At 39.5% G+C, this 10,333-nt stretch overlaps 1 long non-coding RNA gene across 1 annotated transcript in view; it reads left to right on the top strand.

Annotated features, from left to right (window-relative positions):
- Positions 1-947: 947 nt before the first annotated feature.
- LOC140598225 (uncharacterized) overlaps positions 948-10,333 on the top strand; it is a 43,273-nt gene continuing 33,887 nt past the window's right edge. Inside the window, exon 1 of the long non-coding RNA XR_012000434.1 lies at positions 948-1,106. This is a non-coding gene — a long non-coding RNA (uncharacterized lncRNA). The remainder of the gene's footprint in view (positions 1,107-10,333) is intronic.

The following is a 10,333-nucleotide window of genomic DNA, read 5'->3' as shown; positions in this document are numbered from 1 at the left end:
GGCTCCTGTTATCTAATATTAGGTTAGAGCTCTTTAGTGTTTAGCCTGAGAGTATACAGTCCAATTGCACTGTTCAAAAGTTACTTGTGTTTTGTTTTCTCCCTTCAGTACTAGTTATTTTATTCATTTGAAATTTGGTTGGTTCAATTGTTTTATACATTTTAGTCCCACTCCATCTTTGTTAATTTTATTCATTTTTTTTCTCTTTTTGTTGTTTTTGAGTATGTAAAACGTTAACATGGTTCCAAAACACAGAAGGTAGGGCACTTGGGTGGCTCAGTGGTTGAGCATCTGCCTTTAGCTCAGGTCATGATCCCAGGGTCCTGGGATCAAGTCTTGCACTGGGCTGCCCTTGAGGAGCCTGCTTCTCCCTCTGCCCATGTCTCTGCCTCTCTCTGTGTGTCTCTCATAAATAAATAAATAAAAATCTTTTAAAAACAAACACAGAAGGTATAGTCAGATTATTTTCATTGGCTTTCCATTCCTTCTTCTCTATCCAACCCCTTCCCACCCAACCCCTGAGAAGAATCAGGGTTTTTTTAAGTTTTTTTTTTTTTAAAGATTTTATTTATTTATTCATGAGAGACTTGCTCCCAGGACCCCAGGATCATGACCTGAGCCAAAGGCAGATGCTCAACCACTGAGCCATTCAGGCATCCCTCAGTTTTTATTTTGATACCAGTTAGTTAACATACAGTGCAATAGTACACTATAGTGATTGAACAAGTCCATATATTACCTAGTTTTCATCACGACAAGTGCACTTCTTAATTCCCATCCCCCCCACCTCTCCTCTGATAACCATTAAATTCTCTATAGTTAAGAGTCTGTTTCTCGAGAGCAACCAGTCTTAATAACCTCTGGTTTATGTTTCCTATTTCTTTTTTGCACAAATAAACATATACATGTATTTTTTTTTAAAGATTTTATTTATTTAATCATGACAGAGAGAGAGAGGCAGAGACACAGACAGAGGAAGAAGCATGGATGCAGGGAGCTCGACGTGGGACTCAATCCAGGGTCTCCAGGATCTCCAGGTCTCCAGGTCTCAGGGTCCCCAGGAGGAAGGTGGCGCCAAACCGCTGGGCCATCGGGGCTTCCCACGTGTATGTTTTCTTATTCCTCCTTTTCCAACAACAAAGCATACTGCAGATACTCTTTTGCACTCGATTTCTTTACTTAACAATATATCATGGAAATCACTCCATACCAGTTCATAGAGATCTTTCTCATTCTTTTTTATTTAACAGCTGGTTGTACTCATATGCCATATATATGTACACGTCAGTGGTTTCCAGAAGTTTTTTATTTTGCAAACAGTGATGTTACAAATGACCTTTACATGTGTTGGAGGTTGATCTTCAGGGTAAATTCTTAGTGGTATTTCTAGGTCAAAAGATTATATGTGTGTGTGTATGTGTGTTTTAAATATATGTTGTGAAATTCTCCACAAAGGTTATACCAATTTGCCTTCTCACCAGCAATGTATAAGAGTGCCCATTCCCTGATAACTTGCCAACAAGTTATGTTATCATACTTTTTATTTTTTGCCAATTTGATAGGTGACAAATGGTATCTCAGTGTAGTTTTGTTTACTTATTCTTAAGATTTTATTCATTTATTCATGAGAGGTAGAGAGAGAGGCAGAGACCTAGGCAGAGGAGAAACAGGATCCTCACAGGGAGCCCCATGTGGGACTCGATCTTAGAACCCTGGAATCATACCCTGAGCCAAAGACAGACGGTCAACCACTGAGCCACCCAGGTGTCCCCTCAATGTAGTTTTAATTTTTATCTCTCTTATGAGTGAGAAGGAACTTCTTTTCATATGTTTAAGAACTACCTTTATTTTTTTTTAAATCATCTTTATTTCCTTTTTGGGGGTACATTTTCTGTTCATGTGTTCTGTCCATTCTTCTGTTGGGTTTTGATCTATGTTTTTCCTCAATTTTTATGAGTCACTTAAATATAGGAAGCCCTTTATCTGTGATACATGTTGCAAATATTTTCTTCCAGATTTTTAAAAAAGATTCTATCTATTCATGAGAGACACAGAGAGCCAGAGACATAGGCAGAGGGAGAAGCAGGTTCAAATAGCTCTAATGGGCTGCCTTGCCCAATGTGGGTCTTGAACCCAGAACCCCAGGATCACGACCTGAGCCAAAGGCAGACAGTCAACCACTGAGCCACCCAGGTGCCCCGATTTTGATCATTTCTTACTCTGTTTGTTTTTTTTTTCCCTTGCAACAATTTTACTTTTATGTAGTCAAGTTTATCAGTTTTTTGCTTCCATTTGATTTTGAGTTAGAGAGCTTTTCTCTACACCCAGGTGAAAGAGGAATTCACTCATTTTTTTAGACTAAAATATGTGTGGCTTCATTTTTATATTTAGGTTCATTTAGAATTTGTTCATGTATATAGTATGAGGTATGGATCTAATTTTTCCTTTTTTTCCAAGTAGCTAACTACTTGTTCCAGTACTATTTATAAAAAAAAAAAAAAATCCTTTTAGCCAGGTATTTTGAGATGCCAACTTTATCACATACTAAAGTTTCATAGGTACTTGGGTCTATGTGTGGACTTTCTTTTCTACTGGTCTATTCATGTGCCCATACCCCACTGTTTAAATTGAAAGGCTTCATAGTATGTTTTAATGTCCAGTATACCTAGTTCCCCTTATGGCTTTTTTCTGTTCTTTCATTCTTTCTTTTTAAAAGTTTTTTCCTAGCTACTTTTGTGTATTTGTTTTTCCATATGAAGTTCAGTACCAGCTTGTCAAGCTCCATAAAAAGTTGGCTGTCTCTTCATTCACTTCAATGGGATATCAACCTAATAGATAATAGCCAAAATTGATAAATCAAGCAATAGCGTAAGCAAATTAGTCACAAATACATAGATAATTACCAAAGGAAAGAGCTACAAGAGTGAAAGGCCTCTCTTTTGTTCTTTCATTCATTCTTCCTTTCTTTTTTATTGAGGCTTTTAAGTATATATATTAGAGTCCTGGTAAGAAACATGATGTACTCAAAAAGAGTGAGTGAAAATCTAATAAGGCACTATTTAGAGGTGTGGGTGTGGTTGGGTGACATAAACAAGAGTTGGTGAAGCACCCTGCTACAAGCAACAACTCAAGAGTGATGGGAGGGAGGTACAATTTAATGGAATCGAGACCTCCAGGACAGACTTGGGTAAAGCACAGTCATTGCTCATTGCAGCATGACAATTTGGGAGCTGAGGAAATAAATATCCTCTTACTCTTCTCCCACTCCTGCCTATGCCCCCTAATGGCTGAATGGAAGCAGAAGACAGAGGGCAAGAGAGCCCATTAGAGCCATTTGTAACTGGCAGCCTACAGCACACAGTAGGGCAGGGAAGGGTCAAGAGGGGATTTGGTGGAGCACATGGAAGATATCCAAGCAGTAGTATAATACTTTTAAGTATGTAGATGTACAGCATATAATAAAATAACAATAAAAAATAACTTTAGTGAATGAATCTATGGTCTAAGGGAACACGAGTCAAGTAATTATAATAAAGGTTGAAAAGTGGTAAATGCCTGAAGAGATTGAGGATAGTCCCAGTGAGAGAATCTGGCAGATTCTCTGGAAGGGATACAAACATTCAGTCTAAAACAGTCATGTCAGCAGAAACACCAGGAGCCTCTTGTTTTATAATTCAATGTTCACTATTGGTACAGTGGCCTCTCAAACTCAGCGTGTAAGTAAACACCCTCTCCCCTGCCTACAGGCCATGGAAGTTTTGATCTCTAGTTCATGGTTTCTGATTTATACTGCATCGGGCTTCCTTGATATTCTACTTCTCTATTTTTTTTTTTTTTTTTTTTTTTGCCTCTTCCCATTGTATACTGTTCCTTTGAGACAGGTAAGCATTGTGGAAAGAGCTGTATTAAAGTCAGTACAACTAGAATTGAAGTCCTTAACTTTCACTGATTAGTTGTGTGATCTTAATAAGGTTGCTTAGCCTCTCTGAGCTTCAATTCCATTTTCTAAAAGGAGAACAATACCTAATAGAACTGCTGTAAGGTAGATGCTATATGTCAAATGCCTGGCACACAGATGAGGATATTACTTTCTTTTTTTTTTAAAGATTTTATTTATTTACTTATGAGAAACAGAGAGAGAGAGGCAGAGACATAGGCAGAGGGAGAAGCAGGCTCCCCACAAGGAGCCCGATATGGGACTCGATCGCAGACCCTGGGATCACGCCCTGAGCTGAAGGCAGACATTCAACCGCTGAGCCACCCAGGCATCCTGAGGATATTACTTTCCTACTGCAGACTGTTTTTTGCTCTCCCTCTTCCTGCTGAGGTTCTTGACTTTGAGCACTTGAACATTAATTCAACGGGAGTTGCTCTCTGACAACTGAAATAGGAAAGGTTTCTAGACAGAGTTGGAAAGGATTTTTTTTTTTTTGGAAAGGATTTTTGCAATAATCTGGTACATCTTCCCAGGGGTTGCATGAGATCCTGCTATGGGCTTCCTGAAGGATGATTGTCCCAACTCTGCCCATGCCAACAGGAGAGCGCCACTTCCTAACACTGCCTCTTACTGGAAGACTGGTTGATTGGAAGAAAGATTTTTCTTGAGTTGGGCCGAAATCAGGTTCCCCACTAATTATAGACTCAGAGCCATTTAGAGCAAGAGCTTCTAGCCCATTGGCTTATGTTATAAATGAAGAACATGAGGTTCAGGGACACGATGTAAGGCGGTGTTCTTGGTGGTAATGCATTGCGGAGCTACAAAGAACAGCCTCCTACTTGCGCTTTAGTGTTATCAATCATCATGGCCTCCAGTTCTTTCAGGTACCCCATTTCTCAGCGTCCTCACCATGAACCAGGTCTGCTGTTCACCACTCTGATCACTCACCTTTGCATTTGCAAGTTTGTGATGTCTAGAACTAAGCCTGACTCACTGCGATATGGCTTCAGCAGAGTGAAATGAGACCATTTGTGAGTCAGATCTGGGATGAAGGATGGCCATTAGACCTAGAAAGGCAAGAACTTAAGCTAGACAAAGCCACCAGATAATCTATAGAAATAGGATTGGTCATAGTTATTCACAACCCTCTTGGCTTAGCCCTTCTCACCAAACACTTACAATTTGTCTTAATGTGTTTTTGAAACTTCTGTGCCAGGTTAGAGAAGGTGTTCAGGAATATTTGTGATTAGAGATTTAATTTTAACCTTTTCTCTAACAAATACACATAAAAGAGGGGGGGGGGTAGAAGATAGGGGAATGTGCCAAAGGAAGAAATAGACCTGTTGCCCCAAAATCAGAGTTGTTAATTAGCAGTTTTGACCAAATAAAGTATCAAACGTATGCATGACTTTAAAATAAACCTAAGTAAAAATTCTAGAAGTCCAGGTTGTTGGCATTTTCTGGTAATGTTGATAGAGAAGACAAAACACAGAACTACCTGGTATAAGATAAATAACACTGGTGAGGCCTTTTGTTTAAAACCAAGGGAAATTATCTCTGATTTTCACAGTGTTTTAGAGGAGAGGAAGGAGAAAGCCTGGCTGGACATCTTACTATATTCAACTGAATAATCCTCACTAATTTGTTTTAAAATCAGCACCGTGTCTGGTCATTGGATTTTGAGAATTTATTTTCTCAATATTAAAAACCAATAGCTACTGATATTAGAATGGGTACACTAAATCTAGTTGGAAGGTACCTGTTTTTATATACCATGTACTCAATTTTTCAAAAATTATTTTGTAATTTTTTTCCATTTTAAAAATTTATTTAAGATTTATTTATCTATTTGAGAGAGGGGGAAGGAGAGAGACTCTCATGCTGACTTTGGACTGAGCAGGGGTGCCCAAACATGGGGCTCAATCTCAACCATGAGCTCATGACCTGAACCAAAACCAAGAGTCAGATGCTTAACCAACTGTACCACCCAGGTGCCCCAATTTTTTACCATTTTAGACAAATTGGGTATATACCCTCCTGAATAACTTTAAAAACCCTCCTTTATATGAAAGACATTTTTAGCAATCACCTCAGAAATGGTCTTCAGAAGCAGATGATCTGTTTAGCTGATTACTGTCAAAGAGAACAGCTAAATAGTATGCCAAAATGAAAAATGTCGTTTTGTCAGAAATTTGCCAAAAACTCGGACAATTTAATAACACACATGCAACTGGTTTTAGGCAATTTTTTATGGTTGTTACTGTTTTAAAAAGGACAACTAACATAGACCTATTAGCAGCCCTCACCAAGTCAATGAAATAAACAAATAACTAACCCTGCCTCTAAGGAAGTTTATCTTGGACCCAAGCTAGACTGAAAGACTAAATGTAAAAGTCAGTTGGACATCAGTAAGCATCTTTGTGCTCCAGTTGGAGTAAAGAAGGAAAGTTTCTAATGCTTCATAAGATATCTATTTGATTTTGTTTCAATAGAGAGACTATGCATTGTGGTTCCCTTTGATTATTTTTTTTAAAAGACTAGGGGTGCCTGAGTGACTCAGTTGGTTAAGTATCCAGCTCTTAATTTTAGCTGAGGTTGTGTTCTCAGGGTCATGGGATCAAGCCCTGCATTGGACCCATGCTAAGTGTGGAGTCTCCTTGTCCCTGTCCCTCTGCTCCTCCCTTTGCTCCTCCCTCTGCTCACACATGCTCCCTTTCTTGCTCTGAAATAGATAAATAAAATCTTTAAAAAAAAAAAAAAGACTAATTTATAAAATCTTATTGCAGACTTAAATATTGTTTCTCTTACAAGCAAAACATTTTTTCTTTGATAAGGCATCATCAAACTGATAATAGAGGTCAGTGGGAAATATGACTAAATTTCAAAACTAAGCATTATGCCTAACTCGATTTAAGCTTTTCATCTGGCCTGGCTGCCTTTTCTGAGAGAAGAGTGTGAGGCAGAGATGGGTGATCACTGTATCTACAAAGTCTTTGATGGTATTCAATTTAGCAGTTCTCAGACTTTTTAAATCCAGCAGTAAAGTATTTTAAATTGTCCATCTCAGTTACTCCTGTCCAAAACAAAAGGCACAACGAATGGTGCTAGACATGCTGCTTTTGATGAGAGAACAAAGGTTCTGTAAGTAAGTAAGTTTACCAACTCAGAAGCCAAACAGGCTACCATCACATGCTAAATAAAAATTTGACGTGGAAAACGCACAGCTTTCAAAACAGAAAACCTGGAATCTGGTCCTCGCCACTTTACTCTTAAGAATTTGGGACAGTTCATTTAATCTGAGTCTCAGTTACCTGCTGAAGGCAGAATGCTGACTCCAATCATCTTCTGGGAGTGTATTTCAGCGGTAAGATATATTAGCAGAATTCTTGGGAAAGTAACTGTCTTAGTTTCAGGAAATACCATGATAAGCCCCTAGGGCGTAAGGGCTGGCTAGGGCTCCGGCAACCAAAAAGGGCCAGAAGGCTGCACTTTCAAAAGCAGGAAATTAATTTTTCTTGGGGGTCAGGGTGGGGAGAAGGTGCTCCCTATAGGGTGGGGGAGAGAGTAGAGGGGAGGGGTAGGATATTGTGGAAGTAAAAGCCGGGGAGAAACCAGTAGGGAATGATCAAAAGGACATTTATGAACCAGAAAGCCTGGAATGTAATCCTAGGCGCTTTGTGGTGTAATGGGCTATGTGACCCATCCCCCAAGCCCCTATATTTTAGTGAGCTTGAACACACTAATGTTCTGTGTGAGTAGCAGCTTGTTGAAAGAGGAGCAGGGAACCATAGGAACATGTTGGGGAGCCAAGATGGTTTCAGAAGAGCCAGAGCTGGGAGGCAGAGGGGCCTTCCAAAATACATGCTCTTGTCGAACTGCAGAAGGCTCTGTAGGGCTGTGGACCTTGGTTGGGCACTGTGGGGCTCCAGCCCATCTGATCTAAGCCGTGAGCAGAGCCCAGCTAACCTTTAGGTTACCTTGCTGATGGGGAATCTGCAGGCCACCCTCTGGGTACTTCTGCTAGCTTCATCTTCAGTGTTTTCACCCTCCTCACACGTGTGTGAATTTAAGGGGGTGATCTGAGTCCTTGGATCATGTGTGTGTACTCTGTGTAGTGTGATTAGAACACAAGATGTTTTCCCCTCTGGTACATTTCTAAAACCCCTTCGTATTGTCCTTATTTTCTAACTTGACCTCATTTGGTGGTTTTGTTTCTTTTCCTCTTTTTCTTAGAAGTATATTGACAGAGGCTCTGGTTTATTTCCTACTCCTCTCCTCCATTTGTCATTCAGACTTTTATATCTAAAGATTTTATTGCTTCCAACTTCAGTTTTTAAAAGAAATTTATATTTAAATGTGCCACATTCGATTCTATTCTGTGACAGTTTCACATTCTCACCCTAAGTGAAAATAATCCCTTTGGAGTTCCATCTAAAAGCATTAACAACACTATGTAAAGATTATGCTTGTGTGAGAATGAATTGATATAACTTTTTTGTCAAACAACTTGACAAAATAGTTCTTATCAAGAGCCCTCAAAATGTTTATACCCTTTGGCTCAATGATCACACTTCTAGGAATCTTTCCACTGGAAATAATCAGAAATATGCCCAAAGATTTATGTACATGTATTGCAAAATGATTTACTTGAGATAGGAACAAATTGGAAACAACCTGAATACCCACCAAAAGGAAAATAAATTGTTGCATCCATGTGATGAAAATTATGTGGCAGTTAAAAACTGTGCTTTTCTCTGAACCTGGCAGGCAGTTTAAAATATTTGGATAACCACTCTGAGTATCCAGGATTTCCAGGATGGAAAGTAAGAGTGGCTTGGGTCCCTTTAGGAGCTTAATTTCCTCCATGGACTGTGAAAATCAGACCATCTTGAGGGTGGGAGTAGGGGGACTGAAGCCCAGCTCCTGTTCTATCTTTGCAAATCTGGGGGGCCATCGGAATACATATTTTTACTGAGGTTTCCATGTGATTCTGTCATGAGCACAGTCTGAGACCTCCCCCACCCTTACTGCCAGGGTCTTAACTTTGACAAGAATTGGGGAGGGGAGCAGGAGTGCCTGGGTTGCTCAGTGGATTGAGTTTATGACCCTTGGTGTCAGTTCAGGTCCTGATCTCAGGGTCATGAGATGGAGCCTGCATTGGGCTCCATGCTCTGCACAGAGTCAGCTGGAGATTCCCTCTCCCTCTCCCTCTGCCCCTTCCCCTGCTCGAGTGTGTGCTGACACATGTGCTTGTGTGTGTGCGTGTGTGCACAAGCTTTCTCTCTAAATGAATGAATAAAATCTTTTTAAAAATTGGGGAGAGGAGAGAAAAAATAATTCAAAACATTTTTGCTGTCTGGTGAAGTGCTATTTTGAAGGTAGAATTTTTTTAAAAAAATAATACTGTATTATTACAAATTTGTGGGGGAAATTATTATGTGCTTAGAAAAATTAACACACCAAAATATTTACATTGTTTAAATCTGGGTGGTGGAGTTAGGGATGATTCAAGAAGAACCATGATTCAGAGAAGTGAGGTTATTTTTTTTTTAATTTTTAATTTTTTTTAGAAGTGAGGTTATTTAATATTTTTTTTTAATTTTTATTTATTTATGATAGTCACAGAGAGAGAGAGAGAGGCAGAGACACAGGCAGAGGGAGAAGCAGGCTCCATGCACCGGGAGCCTGACGTGGGATTCGATCCCGGGTCTCCAGGATCGCGCCCTGGGCCAAAGGCAGGCGCCAAACCGCTGCGCCACCCAGGGATCCCAGAAGTGAGGTTATTTGCCCAAATTCTCGTAGTTAGCAAAATGCTGGGGTAAAGATTGAAACCCAAGTCTACCTGATCATAAATTCCCTGCTCTAATAACTGTTATATTCCTTAAATTAAACCATGGGCACTAAGGATGACACTTGTTGGGTTGAGCACTGGGTGTTGTACTATATGTTGGCAAATCGAATTTAAATTACAAAATAAATTTAAAAAACATGTAGAAAAGAAATACGAATGTGGTACCCTACGTGTGGTAGATTGAATTATTGCTCCCAATTATTCACTGCTCTGTAGGAGTATTTTATATTCACTCCCTTGTTATGGCCTCATGATAGATAAAATGGATTCCATGTAATTTGATTTTGGGCTTGGCCGTGTTGACTTGCTTTGGTCAGTGGGTTAAGGATGAAAATAATCAAAAAGGAAGGCTTAAAATGGGCTAGCACATTAGAGCGTTTTCTCTTGTACTCTTGCTTTTTGCCATGAGACTAATTGGGCAACCTCTGGTCCAAGGAGAAGGAGAAATATATAGAGCAAACATAGATCCAAACTGCAGCATAAAGTTTAGTCAGTCCAAAGATACATAGTAAAAAATGGTTATAGTTTTAAGTCACTGAGTTATG

The sequence above is a fragment of the Vulpes vulpes genome, chromosome 3 (assembly GCF_048418805.1).
Source record: "Vulpes vulpes isolate BD-2025 chromosome 3, VulVul3, whole genome shotgun sequence".
NCBI lineage: Eukaryota > Metazoa > Chordata > Mammalia > Carnivora > Canidae > Vulpes > Vulpes vulpes.
The sequence above is the reverse complement of the archived record's forward strand: the minus strand, read 5'-3'. Positions and strand labels throughout refer to the sequence as shown.